This window comes from Anas platyrhynchos, chromosome 4 (assembly GCF_047663525.1).
Source record: "Anas platyrhynchos isolate ZD024472 breed Pekin duck chromosome 4, IASCAAS_PekinDuck_T2T, whole genome shotgun sequence".
Taxonomy (NCBI): domain Eukaryota; kingdom Metazoa; phylum Chordata; class Aves; order Anseriformes; family Anatidae; genus Anas; species Anas platyrhynchos.
The window spans coordinates 76232737-76249624 of NC_092590.1; the positions used below are offsets into that span (position 1 = coordinate 76232737).

At 38.1% G+C, this 16888-nt stretch overlaps 1 long non-coding RNA gene across 1 annotated transcript in view; it reads right to left on the minus strand.

The window, feature by feature from the left end:
• Positions 1–690: 690 nt before the first annotated feature.
• LOC140002518 (uncharacterized) overlaps positions 691–16888 on the minus strand; it is a 124356-nt gene continuing 108158 nt past the window's right edge. Inside the window, exons 6-7 of the long non-coding RNA XR_011809290.1 lie at positions 3265–3417; positions 691–801 (exon numbers count right to left, since the gene is read on the minus strand). This is a non-coding gene — a long non-coding RNA (uncharacterized lncRNA). The remainder of the gene's footprint in view (positions 802–3264; positions 3418–16888) is intronic.

Here is a 16888-nt window from a genome sequence, read left to right on the forward strand (position 1 = left end):
AAGAGTGAATAAATACTAGAAAAAACATTACAATTGTACTGTTGTGGAAAATATTTTTTTTTTAAATTAAATTTATTTAAAAAAAAATAACAGAAAATTCAAAGATCAACAAGGAACACAAATTAAGAATGAATTACCTGGTAAAGCAACCAAACTGCTGCTTTTCTCTTGGAGGAACCATTACTGCTATAACCAGATAGAAGGAGATGATTTGCCTTCCACTGTCCAGAAGTAAAGGTATCTGCTCCACAAAGTATCAAAAGAGGTATCCAAGCCTTGTCTCTCCTACCTCACCATAAGTGCTGGACCCACTCAGACTTTGACGAATACTACCCTCATTTCCACCTGCATACTTGTGATCTACAGCCACAAGCTATAGTGGCAGAACAGTACATAATGCATACGAGCAATAATTTCCACATCTAGGTTTGCAAAAAAAAAAAAAAAAAAAAAAAAAAAAAAAAAAAAAAGGGGGGGGGGAGAGAAAATTCTAGATTCATTTTCCACACTTTTATCCCATTCTCCACCCTCCCAGACTAAGTAAGATGTTAGTGTGCATATTACAACTACTTAGCACACCTGTCCACCATCTCACACCCACAGGCCGGTTGTGCATCTTCCCCTCTGCATATTACTCCCCTCTCTTTATCGTTCTAGCTCTGTCCTTGATCACAGAATCCACAAAAACAAACAAAAAAACACATTAGCTTTATCACAACCCCTCTATATACTTGATGCAGACCTGGTCCCAGAACAATCAGCAGGAAGCACAGCTGTTAGCACCACTTATATCCATACCACCTGTAACAGAGCAGAATGGGAAGTAGTGGCAGTTACAACTCATTACTCCTGCTGTGCAGAGCAGTGTTAATCACTGGCTGACTGATGGGTGTGTTCAGGTGATCACCCAATGTCACCTGCAGGGAGGTCAGGATTAGAACATGATCAGTGTTTGCCTGCCTGGGAAATAGCACCTTGCAGCTCCTGTAAAAGTCTCAATCCATACCTGTGCTATGTGTAACCATCCAGAAGCTCCTGATCTATAGAGTTTTATTCACGTGTACCTAGAAATAAAAATCCACACATACACGCAACCCCACACACAGAGAAGGAGAGGCACCAGGACATTTTAAGCCATTCTAAATCAGGTTTGCTATCATAATGTCCTCAATCCCATTCTCCCCACATGGTGTCATTTTCTGCCTTGCGTTGTCAGTACAGAATAATGTCGTTCAGGGAAATGGATGGGCTGAAAACTAGCCTGATATGACTGGTTTCTAACTGCATTGGCTCCCTGAGCCAGCTCACTGCATGATACTGCATAAAATATCAACCTTTATAATAAATCTGCTAGTGCCAGCTCAAAGCTGAAGGTAGAAACATGCAGCTGGGAGTGAAGGAGAGACTGAATGCAGTAGCTCTGGTTTACATTAGCTAAAGCACCATGGAACTGCGGTCTCAGAGTGTGGTTAGGGTTGAACAGTGATTTATGAGCATCCTAACATGCTCACACACACACAATCATGTGTGATAACAAATATAACAGAAGAGCTTAGACAGAAAGAAAAAGTACTGTTAACAAAAGCTTTAGGGAATGATGGTACCTAGTCTGTCTGCATAGTATCTAGCATACAACGGCAGTTGAAGAAATAAAATAAAAAAATGAACCAGCCTCTAGAACAGAGGAGGTTGGTAAGGGAAACGTTCACAGCCTCAGAGAGTTCACAGCCTCTGTGTGTGGAAATGAGGTGTGAGCCCTGCCATCAATTTAAACTGTAGCACAGTTGATTGAATACAGCAAATGTGCTCCTGTTAAGGTGGCAGAGACAGAACCAGATGACTCACGGCCACATGGTTTTCATCCTATTAAATGGAAATGAAGCATCCCCAGCTGAGGTGTCAGCTTAGGGGAGGATTGTGGTTGTGGCCATAAAATAGTAATGGGTGAGTGATTTTCCAATTATTCAAACAACGGTGAAAGAGAAGGGCTGCTTGCCCACTCAGAGATGTCATGCATGCTGTGGCCACAATCATACCTCCAGAGGTTATTTACAAACCTTTATAAGCTCCCTCAGTTTAATTGAGAACTTTTGGGCTATGATTGATATGGGCTCATATGGATGCAAATCTTCTCGCATCCCCAGAGTTTGCTCATACTGGAGACCCAGATTAGGGGTCTCCTAACTGGGGTCTGATCTTCTACAACCACTGAAGAGTTCATCAGGATAAAGGGAATTCCTTTAATTTTCTTCAATCATCTGTGGATCAGGCTCTTAATGAAAACATCTGCTCCAATCAGACTTCGCAATAGAAAGCACAGTTTCAGAGGAAATATGAGACCATTTCTCTTCCTTTAATTTTCCATCCTAGTGAGTCCTTAGGTGCCTAGAAAAGCATCATTCATTAGAAGGCATGAATGATGCTCTACCTTCTGGCTTTGGACACCTCCATGGAAAGGTCTGTATTAAGTGCTGTGATGGTCCTTTGGACTTGTGAACACACCTTGGAGCAAAAGATGCCAGACCTGAACAAAGGTGACCAAACAGATTCTGCACCTCCTGTTGGTGGTCCTACTCCACATTGTAAAACCTGCTTTCCACCTCATAGGTATCAAGGTATCTCTAGGTTATCATATTTGAAGGGGAAGATAAGCCACTCTTCTTGATACCTATTCTTCAGGGATGGATCCCCTCTCCTAGGTTAAATACCCAATTCTTTCAGAAGTTGTTTTTTTATTGATTAGGCAATGTTCATGGGTGTCCATGGCTCTAGATGGTATCAAATGACCTCTAATAGCTCCAACAAAGAGTCAAAAAGTCATCTCTTTACTCAGGAGGTGTTCCTGGAGTTGGTATGGATGCTCCTTCCTGAAATGAATGATGTAGTTCATGGCATGTGGAGTTTACTGAGGTAGAAAAGGCCTGGGACAGAAGTATCAGGTTTGAACCCTTTGAGGTATCCAAAGGCATGATGAAGTAGAGAAAGAAGGGCAAACATCTCACCTCATCTCATGACTAGATGAGGGGCAGGGCAAGGAGAGACAAAGAGAAGTGGCAGAGAATATAAACAATTACCAAACTAAGCAATAGTATGGTCTACTCTGGGGGTTAGGAGAAACTGAATATAAAATATACAGTTCTACTGGGGTGGGTAAATATGGGACGGCATGGAAGTAACAAGTGTGTCCTAATGCTATTGCTGAGGTGATAAATTCATAGTAGCAGTACAAGCATACATAGGGAAATGTGGGTATTGTAAACCTACCTCTTAGGCTGCATCGCCTTGCCAGGTGCAGGGCACTGCTGAGTCAGTTCGCTTTCAATTTTGATGTCTCTTCCTTAGGAAATTGCTGCCATAACACATGTACCTTCTTCAATCAACAGAAACAAGCTGGCATCTCATACTGAAGTAAGAGAGCTAAACAAAATCGAATCAAATGAGATAAAAACTAAACAGAAACAAAACACCTCCCACTAAGCTTGACCATCCTTAATGCAAGAATCAGATAAGCAGGAGAAATATTGTGACTTCTTTTTCACAGCTCCTTCTGTCCTTCTGTCTAGGTGTAGCAAACGTAATTGCTGAAGACTTGTTGCTGTTGTTTCTTTCTATGTATATTCTCCCATCTTTGCATATAGGATGGCACATCGGTTTTTTTCTTCCTTTTTTTTTTTTTTTTTTTTTTTCCAAATGGTGGCATTTCAGTTTATTTAGCTGAAGTCTTGACTCAAAGCCAACAGTAGTCATTCAATGTTAAAAAAGCTAGATTTTTAAATCTACCTTCACAGATATATAGGAGTGTTCTGCTTGTCAAACAAATGACCTATTGTCTATGAAGGTGCTCTTGCTCTGAAATACCATTATCACTGCCTTTAGCATAACATACCCAGTCAATGACAGAGCCTTCATGTGTCCAGGATCCATATCTAAGGATGGGATGAATCACACTTCCATAGGTACCAACCCTTTTCCATTTACTACTGAGAGAACCTAAGCAATGAGCTTAGATTGGACACTGTAATTTTAGATGCATCTGGATAAAGGCGTAGCCTTTTCTGTACATTCCCAAAGCTTTCAGTCACTTTCGTTAGTGAAAGGGGAGAAGTCCTTTGACTCATCTTCCCTTCCCTCTGATACCCTCTACAGGTCACCCTGTGGTTTGAGCCATGTACTACTTTACAGACAAAATTGAATACTGCTAATGTGATTTTTTTTTTTTTTCTGAATTCTTGGAGAGGGGCTGTAACTGCTCTCCTTTTTCTTTTCATTGGAGCTGCAGTAAGTAATGTGGTGAGATATTAGGAGAGAGGAAATAACTTTGAAGAACTCTTGGTAGAATATGTTTGTCCAGTCATGTCACGTGGGAGTGATGCAAAGCTAAACTCTCCCCTGAGGTGGAGATAAAAACATGTCAGGTTGCAGCATCCTAGGTACCAGGGGCATCATTTTCAAATAAAGTGTTGCTTTAGGGTATATAATATGAACTGAGACACATTGATATTCATACTGAGAAAAAGAATACTGAGAAAAAGAAAATTACTTTTTTTTTTTTCCCCTCTGCATTAGTGGTCAAAATATTGTGATATAAGATACCGCATGGCTATTTGACATGGGTAAAACATAGGAAACGTATACGAGCTCATTACAGAAAAAAATTATTTGGGGTCCCACTGAAGTGAGTGAGACTTTCATTCACTGCATGAAATGTCTGTGAGAAAGCTTTTGAGCACTTAATTTCAAAAGTACTCAGATCTTTTCCAGGCTCCTAAATGAAGAAGGAAATACTGCAGCAAAGTTGGTGTAGAGTATCTTAGAGAAGAGGATGAAAGATTCTTAATGTGTTTTTGCTGTATACTCAAACTGGGCTTAAATCTGCACAAATCATGTCAGAGGCCCTCTGTCTAGCCACTATATTTCTGTTTACTCTTTATTGTGATCCTCTGTTAACAGTCTAACAATTTTCCACTGATGTGCATTGAAGTAACCTTTCTTTAAAGCTAATAATAAAGTAAATGTGGGTGTAACAATGCAAATGATGTATTGAAATCTGAAAATTCTGTTTACCTTTTACAGTTAGCTTGAAAAGTATAACGAAGTTAATACAGTGCCAACAGTTATCTTTGAAAAATACAGCTGGGTTCCAAAGATAACAGATCAAAACCGGTCACTGAAATCAGCAGCACAATACTGCTGGTGAACAAGACGACCTGATAGTTACAGGTCATTTTAAACGATAATGACGGTCTGTTTCTAGCCCTGATATGATCACTTTGCACCTAGGTTGCATTGCAAATATACTGGATATTAGCTGTATGTCTTCATCTGATAGGAACCTTCTGCTAGTGGCTAGCTGGCATAATTGGATGATATATTGCCTTCAAGTGCTGGATGTGGCAGAAAGATATGTGAAGACATGAGATAAGAAGGTTGCAGTCTGAGCTCTTTGGGTAAATGAATGGTTCCTTGAGGACCTTTACTCGCCAATATAAGTCAGTTGTCCCAAGGGAGAAAGAGCATTTATAAAAACCACAAACATAAGTAACTTTAGAACAAAACATCACACATAAAAGCTTTGGTATGAGAGTGTTTACATCTTGTGATTGGAGCTTGGGCTTTTAATTGACTGGGCTGGTCGGGCTGAGCAGAGATGACGGATGTCTGCATGCTTGCAAAGAGTCTCCTGACCTTCCCTCAAATAAAATATCAAAACATATTTGTGGTAGCTTCCATCTACTAATCCGAGCTCTACTAATGATATTTTAACTACAGCTAATAGCAAATGTTCAGATACTGGGTCATATAATTCCCTAGGCACATAAAGACATCAGAAAAGTGGAAGTGCCTTTTATCTATTTGCAATTCATGGCAAAGAAAATCGAACAAGATTAAAACTGAAAAGTATAACTGGTACTTTTTTTTTTTTTCTTTTTCTTCTGAAGCCAAAAAAGCCACAGCAGGGCGAGTAAACATATTGCCCTGTACCTATCTTGAAAATTCTGACAGCAGAAAGGAGATTCACCTTGAATTTTTTTTTTTTTTTAAAAAAAAAAAAAAAAAAGAGGTTCATGAGCATATTCTTTGCAATAGGGACTGTGCTCAGGGTCAGGAGCACTAACAGGTACTAAGACCTAGGTTATAGCATGGCTGTAATTTCTTTCTTCTATGGTTTAGCTGTTGTCAAGATATCAAAAACAAGTGGAATGGGGTAAGCTACTTTGAATTGGATCACGCAAAATCTTCAAAAAGTTAAGATAACAGGATATCTTGACAAATACGTACCTTTTGGGGAAATATAACTGTGACTCCATAGAAATATGTAATTAAATGTTTAAGTAAGATTGGACACCCTTGGATGACATTTTGGGAATGCATGGATTCAATGCTTTACAAAATGTGTTCCAGAACACAATTGCAGTAGATGAATAAAGTGTTGACAATTATACTGAGGCTCGAAAAGATACAACTGGATAGACTGCGTGAATGTCACTGGAAAAAACAAACACACTAAATTTTCATCAATTTATTTATAATTCACTGGCAAGGTACTTCAATAAACAGAAAAGATTTAAATTGAATATTTAAGTATGGATTTAGTCAGCAGAAATGAGGCACCGCAGTCTATCTACCCAAACATTGCATGGATTTTGGTCCTAATGAGCATGTGAAAATCTCGGAAATAGAACTATATGGGTGTTTAACACCTCTAAAATTAGATCATTTTAACTGAGTGCTAAATACAGGAATGGGTGCATAGCTTTGTTCATTGCTGTTAAAAATTTTGGCCTCTGGTCATAATTGTTTATGCAAATCATAATCCAAGATTAAAAACATCAAAATCAATGGGTTTTAATGGCAAAGTTAGATAACTAAACAATGATCTAAACTCACAGGGGCTCAAGATTTCTCAAATGCACTGTCCTGGACACTTAACTATGAAAGAAGGTGTAATTAATCTGTATATGTTAAAATCCTAGTCTTAATGAATGCACAGATTATTGAATGATATGAGGGAAAAAGAAGGCAACATTTCTCAAGCACTAAGCAACAGTTTTTTCTCTACTTTTTGACTCTAGATGAAGGTTAGAATGGAATGAAATGAGGAAGTAACAGGGATTTATTAATTAAAAATATTGCAAGCACAAATACACCTGATTGATCAACATCTGAAGCACAAAAAGAAGCATAAGGCAAAGCTTGCTTCAAAGATAAAACACATACTAAGAATTATGTTAAACTTTACCCTTTGATAATGTTATCTGACATCCGGAATCTGTACTGCATGGCTCTGCCCTTCCAAGACATTGCCCTTTATGTTGTAGAGTGTCAAATCTCTTTGACTGTCATCATAAGCATTTTCCCTTGACTGCAGCCAACAGAGGGGCTGAGTCTGCAGTAAAAGGGGAATAAAAGGAAAACTAGATGAAGAGCAGAAAGAGCCAGGGTACAGAGTGGGAAAACATAAAAGAAACAGAAAAGAAGGTCTGAGGTGAGGAGTGACCTTTTCCATGTTCCCAGGGGTAAAACAGTGCAGTGTAGAAACTAGAGCCAGGAACTAGAGCAGCCACCAGACTGATAGTGATCCAGATACAGCCTCTCATTCTTCACAAGGATATCTGAAGGCAGGATCCCTTTATAATATGTTGAATACCTATAGTATTTTTATTATATGTTTCTTTGTTGAAGACAATCTTACAGGCTGAAAAACCTCTCATTTGGAGCTGGCTACAAAAGTTGTACTTCTCTTCACTAGTTCTGAGAACACAGTTTTATGCACATGGCAGAATTCAGCAGTGAGAAGAGGTACTATTAATTTTTGAGGCATGGATCATGACTTTTTGAATATGGATAGCTGTCAATAGTTCCAAACTGAGATATTCTTTGATTCTGTTATTCTATGATTCAGAGGTTTTCAAGGCAGGGTTGAGGTCTCTTTTCACATTCCCATCTTGTGTACAGAAGGTAAAAGTGTCAGAAGTAGCTATGCAACTGCGACACATGTCACAAGAAGAAGACAGTTACCTGTTTGGCAAGGAGGAAGGATACTTGCTGCCTGCAAGGACCAGCAGCCTTCATTCCAAGTAGCAAATATAAGAGAAGGACAATCTAACACAGAGCTTAATATCTTCTCAGCTGGAAAGAATAGGCATTTCCAGGTGGTGATTCAGAATTGAAGAGGTTGCTGTGTGTTGGAGATGCCTGTCTTGCACTATGGCAGGAGAGGATCCCGGAGTGAATAAACTTCTGAATGATGTGCCACACGATGTTAGGTAGGAGCAGTTCTGTATGAACTCGGTGGTTTGAGCATGGTCAGCTCTTCACTGCTATAAAGACACAAAAATCCAGCAAATGATGTTTGAGGCAATACTTACTGGAAAGTCAAATACTCAAAATAAAGAATAGAGAAAAAGGGGATTTTTCCCTTTTAGCCGATCTCCTCCCAAGGAAGCTGAGGAGAAGTCAGATAGATGCTCAGTGGGCAGCGCACACTGGTTGCCACATTACCATGACTACACTGCTACCTGAGGGAAGTGCCTGTATTCATACCTGGTGAGTTTACACCCCTAGTCATAGACAGACAGACTTCACAGTCTCACAGAAAACTATAGCCAGAAATAAGTCAGAACTTCCCTTTGATAGAGCCTGTATTCTCCTGCATGGTCCAAACTTAAGATCTGAGGTGGTAACAGCCCCAGTTGAGTTTTTGTTTGTTTGTTTGTTTGTTTTCCTCAAATATATATATATATATTAAAAACCAAACAAACAAACATACAAAAAGATTAAGATACATAAATTGGCCTTTCTACCCTAGATTACTTGAGATAAGGTATAATCTGAGAGTTATGTGGATAGCATTAGTGCTAAAGCAGAAAAAGCGCAGATCAGGAGCATCAAGAGAAGAAATGCAGATGAGTACAATGCTAAGGGAGCATATTGTGCTACTGGGGTCCCCAAGAAATCCCGCATCTCTGTGGCCAGTGGTTTAATTTTTCACTGTTTCCAGGTATGACATTTCAGAACAACTACCCCATGAGCAAGGTTCTGCTGATAGAAAAATTGAAACCAAGTAAAATGATTAAAAATATTTTTTTTCTTACAGTCTGAATTGTGTTGTTGCTGGCTGACAGTCTAGAGCAAGACACAAACCTGGAACCAGCTCTGAATCCAAGTGAAATACTATTCTGTGTCAGAAAAATATTTAGAAAAAAAAATAATAAAAAAAGGCTACGCTCATAGTTTTCTTGTTGTTTTTGTCATACACCTTAGTTCCATAAATTGACATTTTTATGTACTGATATTACATCTTTATGTGCATTCTGTTTGAAGAGTGAATGTGAGGGAAGTAGAAATCAATATGAGAAGTTAATTTTAGACTTAAAAATACAAGATCATTTTATATAAGTTCCTAAGTGGATTTCTCTTCCCTACTGTCAGGAAATGATGACAAATGAATACAAAAAGGGTAAGCTCAGCGTCAAGACAAAATATAGGCAGTTATAATTCTTTTAAAATTATGGTGAGATTTTCATAAAGTTTGGGTCAGACTTTTTTAGTGCATTGTGCTTACGAGAATAAAATAATACTGTGTGTCTTGAAAAGGTACAGCAGAGTGTAATTAGGCTTATGTGGGAATAAAAGGGATACATATAAAACTGTCAGTAGTCAAACAAATATATTGTGTAGCAGTGCATTATTTGATGATTGAGTGGTTAATTCTATAGGAGAAATACAATTCTGATGCCAACATGGGAATTAGACAGATCTGCCCTGCTGGAACAGATCACAAATCTGTCAGAGATGGTTTTCTTTGACTGGAAAATGGATGGTTTAAAGGGAATGTGAACACACAAAACCCTATCAAGGGATCAGAGTGACATTTGCATTTCAGCTTTCATTTTAACCAAAATGATCCATGTTTGGATGCTGTTAATATTACTATTCAGTTTAATAAATGCTTAAAACAAAAGATATAATGCAGCCTTTTAGGAATAACCTTTTGTCCTGGTTCCTGTAAAAATCCAAACCAAACCATGGCAATCCAGCAAAACATAAAATCTAAAGGGCTGATAAAATAAATCCATCTGTGGGAATTTAAAATTCAGTCACCGTCAGAGAGCACCCGGAAAGCCAAGAATTTTGAAAGCCACTAATTATATTCAGAGCATAGTACGTTCTGAAATTCAGCCTTCTTCAAGGTGTTTCTAGCTAGGTACATAATGCCTGAAGCATCTGCAATAATTAATTGCTTTTCCAACACCTGGATTAGGAGCCAAATTCCAGCATTTGCCTAAAGTCAGGACAGAAATATCTGGTCCTTTAATGAGATTTCTTTCTCATGCAACACTTTTCTGAGATGCATGTTGTTGAGGTACTGTACGCTTCTCAAAGTGGTACTGAAACTTGTACTGAGTTTGGAAAGCTTCCAGTACTATTTTAGATGCTATCACAGTACAAACAAATCCAACAGTAACAAACCCTGTTTGCTATTACATATATTTTTTAACTTAAATGTGGAGGAAAAATTGTCAGTAAATTGGACCAGCTGAGGCTTTTTACTTTCCTCCTGATTTATAGTTATAACGCCCCTGCAAATTTTAAGCTAGTATGAAATCCCTGCAGAATCTTTATCCTTCTTAAACCAAATAATTGTCTTCTACAGTAATACCAATTTTACTGTGCCTCTAGGCTTGCAGGCTTTGATAGAAAGTTCTTTTGGATGTTAATTTATTTGGTTACAGAGAGATAAATCTGTTTGCAGCCAGTTCCTGGTAGGGCAAAGGAAAATAAAATCACATCACCAGTGAAACATTACGGAAACTAGAAACAGGAGGGGGAAATTATAATAGAATTGTCCTCCTGATTATATGGGACCCTCCAAAGTAGCAAGATTATTCAATCTACATGTATGTGCTAAGGGATACAAAATATGAAGACATTAAAATTTAGGCTTTTTTTTTTTTTTTTTTTCAGTGTGCAACAAGAGCATTAATTAACACATCTCTTATTTTTTTCCTCAAAAAAATACTTTAGTATGATTAACAAATTGCAGGTTTATGCAGCCATGTTTACCCACAGTGATTAGTAAACCTGATTTGTAAAATCAGATATTTGGCTACAGATGTCAAAAGGATTATACTTTTAAAAATTTGTCCTCAAGCAACCTAAATTCCACTGACTTAAAATCCATATTCCCAATGATTAGCCTATAAGGGATGATTAAACCTTTGAAGTTACCATAGTGAATTTACACAAGGACAATAACGTGGACACCCTTGTTCCTGGCTGAGTGTAAAGGGTGATTCTTAATCTAAAATTAAAAAAAATAAAATAATAATAATAATAAAAAAATGTTTCCTTATTAAGAAACAGCAATACCAGTATAAGCAAGAAAATATCCATATCAACCAGACTTAGTAGCCAAATCCTTAAAAGCAATCATGTATCTGACCGATAATACCATATTTAGGGATTGGCTCTGTTTTTTCCTTTCTAAAAGAAGCTTATGTTTTTACAATACATGTATTTTTCAGTTTTATTTCTTGGAAAAAAAAAAAATCTGGTATTTAAGCACCTTGTTCTGACTAAACAAAAGGAGGTCCAGGCTATAAATCTTCAGCTTACTGAGTTTCATTGTGTTTCTCCTTTACATGCCTTTGGATGTAATTGAAGCAACTTCTTTGTTCATCTGCAGATGTTTTGGAAACAAATCATTGTTCGTGGAACTCTGTAGGCTGCGGGAAATCACATTTCTGAAGCTGTATTGGTCTCAGGAAACCAGTATTTCAAAATCCTTATTAACCATAGGTAGCTGCTGCTCCAGTAGCCCTATTGAGTTCTTTGCTTTTGCTAAGCAACAAAGCAATTAACTTGACCTATGTCTTTGTAAATTTAAGTCAGATCTTCAGCAGTTAATTACAGCAAAATGATAGCAACATTACACTTCAGGCTGTGCAGTTTTCATTTCACTAGGGGTGATAATGTTTTCTGAAAACCTGTATGCATTGAATTATAGGATTAATTTGAAATGGTTATTGTAATCTATGCATTGATCAAAGTTTCTAGGATAATTTGAAGGTAAAAGAGAAACCTTAGCTTTATTAAGACAGAAAAATATTTAAAATAGTCTAGGTGACAGTCAGATAATCAGACAGATTCTGGGCTATATTCTGTGCTGAAATGCCTTCCTTGAAGCCAAGGACAATTTTCACGGTATTTTCATTTATAAAAAGTACCCTTTCAGACACAATGTAAAATGACACTCCAAGCAAATTGTTTAAGATTCTCCACTACTTCAAATTTAAAAATCAGGTGATTCCATCATTTATCTCCTTTATGAATAAGTCAGAAATCAAAGTTTTCTCTTTGGGATTCTGCTCTTGATGCATATCATATGATGCGGCATTTTCTGCATTTATGATTTTGCAGCATGTCCACTTGAAAAATCCCACACCATTTGCAAAATGAAAGCGGTAAGTAGTTTTTGTAAAACTTGTTCTCAGCTGACATATCAGGTATATATTCTCACTCATTTAAAAAAGAAATCAATATTTCCTAGGACTGGTGGCATATTAAGTCATAAATTGCATAGTTGGCTTTCTTTAAACAAATATTAATAAAATATGCAATGACTTTTTCTCCTTGGAAAGTACCTGTAAATTGATCTATGCAGCAATGTGCTGCTGTGGTTACAGACCATCATATGCCTAAGGAATTTCCTGCCTTTTTTATTGAAATCATCTTGAGGTTGTTGCTGCTTGGACTGCTACAAATACAGCTCAGCTTTGCATGCTTGAGTTTTAGTTGCCCTTGGTTCTTCGAAGGCCATTATTATGAGCCACTGCACATTTGGCTTTTAAACAAAACTGTAGCTACACCTGTGTGACTGTATCAGTACAAGCCCTCGCTACTTGGGAGTAAGTCAAGGAAAACCTCTTTCTTACCATTGCAGCACATCTGTATCATATGGGTTCATGGTAATTCAACTCAGATGCAAGTAACACAGTTACATCCATACAGAAACCTAATGCAGAGGAAAAGCTCGTTACCTCTGGAAATCATTGTTCCTCAGAGTGAATGTTGTTATAATATCACATAGGGGTTTCTGTATTTTCTGTTATAGTCAGTGCTTACTGGGTTTTAGCTCTTTTTGAAGTATTCTAGAAAAGGAGATACCATAAATACAGATGATAAAGCTTCCTTTCTCTCAAGCCAGCAGACAGCTTAACTGTGCTGGGAATGTGGAGGATCACAGATCACAGGCACAGGTTGAGTGCCAACACTGCAGAGAAGGCTGCTCCCCATTTTTTTCCCCATTAAGACCAGATAACACCAACTTCTTAGAAATGAAAAGTCCATTTCCAGAGATAACCTCTTATAGAACCGGTTTTCCACCCTTGCATATGGACTCGCTATCACATCCTCTTCTAACTTCCTCCCTACCAGTTCTGCAAGGCTTGCTACAATTTAGACTTTGGCATACCAGCACAATAACTTAACCTCTAGATGTTTACTTTCTGCCTGTGATTTCTTTGGTAAACATGATTTTGTGGTCTTTCATCTATCTAAACGAAACGTTAGTGCTTCTGCTAATGCCATTGTGCGGATTGTAAAAGTAGAGTATGGAAAGAAAGGCAAGGGAGGGTAAGAGGGGAAGGAATTCATGCCAAACATTAAGCTCTGAAAGCAGTGCACAAGGAGCACTGAAGTTTTTCTGTGGCTGGCGCATTCACTGAATGAATTCTCAAAAATACATAAAGCATTGGTAGCTTGCATTGGTAGTTTAAAACTAGGCCTATCACAATTCTGAAACATCTAGAAAAAAAAAGAAGTTTTAAAAATCCACCTACTGGCTTTTTAATCTCTTCAGAAATGATCCACTTTTATTCTTTTATATATATATATATAACATAAAATATTTATATACATATAGTAAATATGTATATACAAATCTAGTAAATATATATCTAATAAATATATATAAATCTATTATAAAAAATGGGTAGGGACATAAAAATAAAATACAAATAAAATGGGTAGGGACAGCTGCTGACCCTACCTGAGAGGCCAGAGGGGCCAGAACCAAAGTTCTATTGCTTGAGAATATGAACTAACATAATTACAATGGGCTACTTGCTTATTTCTGTGATTTTTTTTTTTTTTTTTTTTTTTTTTTTGTCAGAGCTTAAAGAAAAGAGATAAACATTCTGCAATTAATTTATTTCTTTCTATCTTCAGTCATGTTTGCATCATTATCTCCTTTAGAAGACATAGCAATGTGATCTTAGGTCTACAAAATCAGATCTCCTCCTGCTCCTCGCTATATCCCATGGTGACTTTAAAACTCATTAGTCAATCCCAATCAGATTTGAAGGGAAGGAGAGAGAAGGTTGAGTGAGAATTCAATATTCACAAGGGTGGTGAAATCTGATGTTGGGGGTGTTGCATTAAAGTAATTGGGGAAGAGAAGGGAATTAATACTCTCTGGATTTAAAAGAGAGGAAGAACTCATATTAGCCAATTTATTTGGTGGCAGCTGGCCAGCCATGCAGGTACCAGCCCACAGACTGGCACACGTAGCTCTGAAATAGGCATAACACACATTGCTTCTCACCCAGCAAGACACTAGGAGTCACACAGAGATAGCATCAATCTATAGCAAAGCTGGTGTGCTACCTCCTCTGCTCGCTGAACAATCTCTTTCATCCTGTCTGTTACTGAACCAGGAACCACATCCATTTTCGTCAAAAAAATGTTACTGTTAATGTTAGAAGAAATTGGGGAAACTTAAATTATGTGACCTAAGAAAGCCCTCAAGCCTTAAATGCCGTGAAATTATGGAAAATACATAGATCAAAAGTGATGTATAAAGTGAACTCTAAAGTGACCTATGCCAGTAGATGGTAGAAATTGACTGTTCGTGGTCATCCAGGTTGTGCATTGAGGCCATGCAGCTTCTACAGACAGTCATAAATAAGCAATAAGCAATATGGATTACATTTTAAACATCCCTGATCAGTCTATGGCATTCAATTTCAGAAAAGGTAGCTGTCAAGTACAGCAAGTTCATTGAATAAGTCAGTAATCATGAAATCATTTGCTCAGCTCTAATGATTTCTATTTTCATTATGCATGTGATTGGCAGGAATGAGATTTTAAATGCAATGAATGAAACTATTACAATAGAGAGCACCTGGGAGAGGCAAATAAGACAAGGTAACTAATGCACACTTATGCTTTAGCTTTCCACCTCTGGAGACTTGATTTTCAATCTCTTTTTGATCACAACAGGAAAGAGGAGAGAGAAGAAAAAGGGGAAAATTGGAAGCTGCTGTTAAAGTCACTGTATAGTATGCATCCCCCTGAGTGGTATTTGCTCAATGCCCTCACTTGCACCCAAAGATTACTCCCATCAGAGCCTCCAACCCTGATGCCCCTGTGTGTTCCCAGTAACACAGTTATTCCTGGTTTACACTGATGTGAGCGAGAGGAGAATCTGTTGCTCTCAGTATACAGTCACTCCCTGCATACAGCCCCTCAAGAGACACCAACAGGGGACGGAGTGTATCAAAGAGGATTGCATCTGACACAGCTCTTTTAAAGAGTTGCTTAGTTTCCCAGAAAAGTGGGAAGCTTGCCTAATCCATAATGACCCAAATCGTTTCGCAATACGTTATTTTAAGTGAGTTTGGCCATGTAGTTTCTCACTGACAAAATCCTTTGATTTTCTAGGGGTATAGAGGAAGATTAGTGCATAAAAGAACATCTGTCTCCTCGCTGCTGAGAGGCTAAAAGATGGTGCTATTTTTTATTATTATTTTTTTTTCTTTTCTGTGGAGAAGGTTGCAACCCTCCCAATCTGGAGGCAGCAAGCATTTGTTATCTCTGTGAAGCGCCAGCCTGCAACAAGCATTGCCTTCCCTGAGATTTGCTGCATTGGGATTAGCTCCTGGCTGCTCACTGGGTTCACCTGTATGTGAGTTTCTGGAGCCTCTCACACCCAGGAGACCCAGACTCATATACCAGCTATTGGTGGATTAGCTTCAAGACTGGATATAATCACGTCTCCCCACCAGGTACACAAGCTGGCCTTTCAGCAGGAAAACTTTCCTTCCCAATTACTGATAAAGTCATTTGGGAAAGAAGGGAGATTTTTCCACCTGCCAGAGGTAGAAAACCAGACGCTGTTTCCTCTGTTGTGGTCAGTTCTGTGCAATGAGAAGGAGAGAATTGGTTGATTTTTATTATTGCTTACACTAGTGTAGCTTTTGGAGCCTAAGGCCCTTCTGTGCTAAGCACTCCGCAAACTCAAAATAATAACCACTTCCCATCCTGGGGGACAGTAGTGTAAGAAGGTAAGCCAGGCCAAGAAAATTAAGACTTCCATCTGTGTTGTGGGGGTGTAAAACAGGCATGAAGAGACTGAGCAATCTGCCCAGAAAAAAAAAATTAAATAAAATAAAAAATAAAAAGGGGTATAAGGTCAGTGGTGGGAGATACATTCAAAAATTTTTCCAGTTCTCTTAACTGCCTTATTTCTCTGCAGTCTTCCAGTCAGGGTTATTCACGTCCTTACATCCCAGGCAGGTGTTTACACTTGTGTCAAGTGAATATAAATTGACTTCGTAGTCTTAGCATTTACAACAGACAGGTGCATAAGGATAATCCATACTTGTGGGTTTCTCTGTCCTTGCTTTTGGGTGCTTCATACAAAATATAGTTATTCGTCCCCTTACACATCTCACATGAGGTGGGCTAGTCTGTTATCAAGTTAATATTTAATAGTTGCAAAATGGAATGGTATCCTCAGGAAAGATGCTTTTAAATGTAAAGTGTAATCTCATATTTGGGGAATTTGAGGTTTGCACATGTCACTGGATCAGCTGCTGCTACT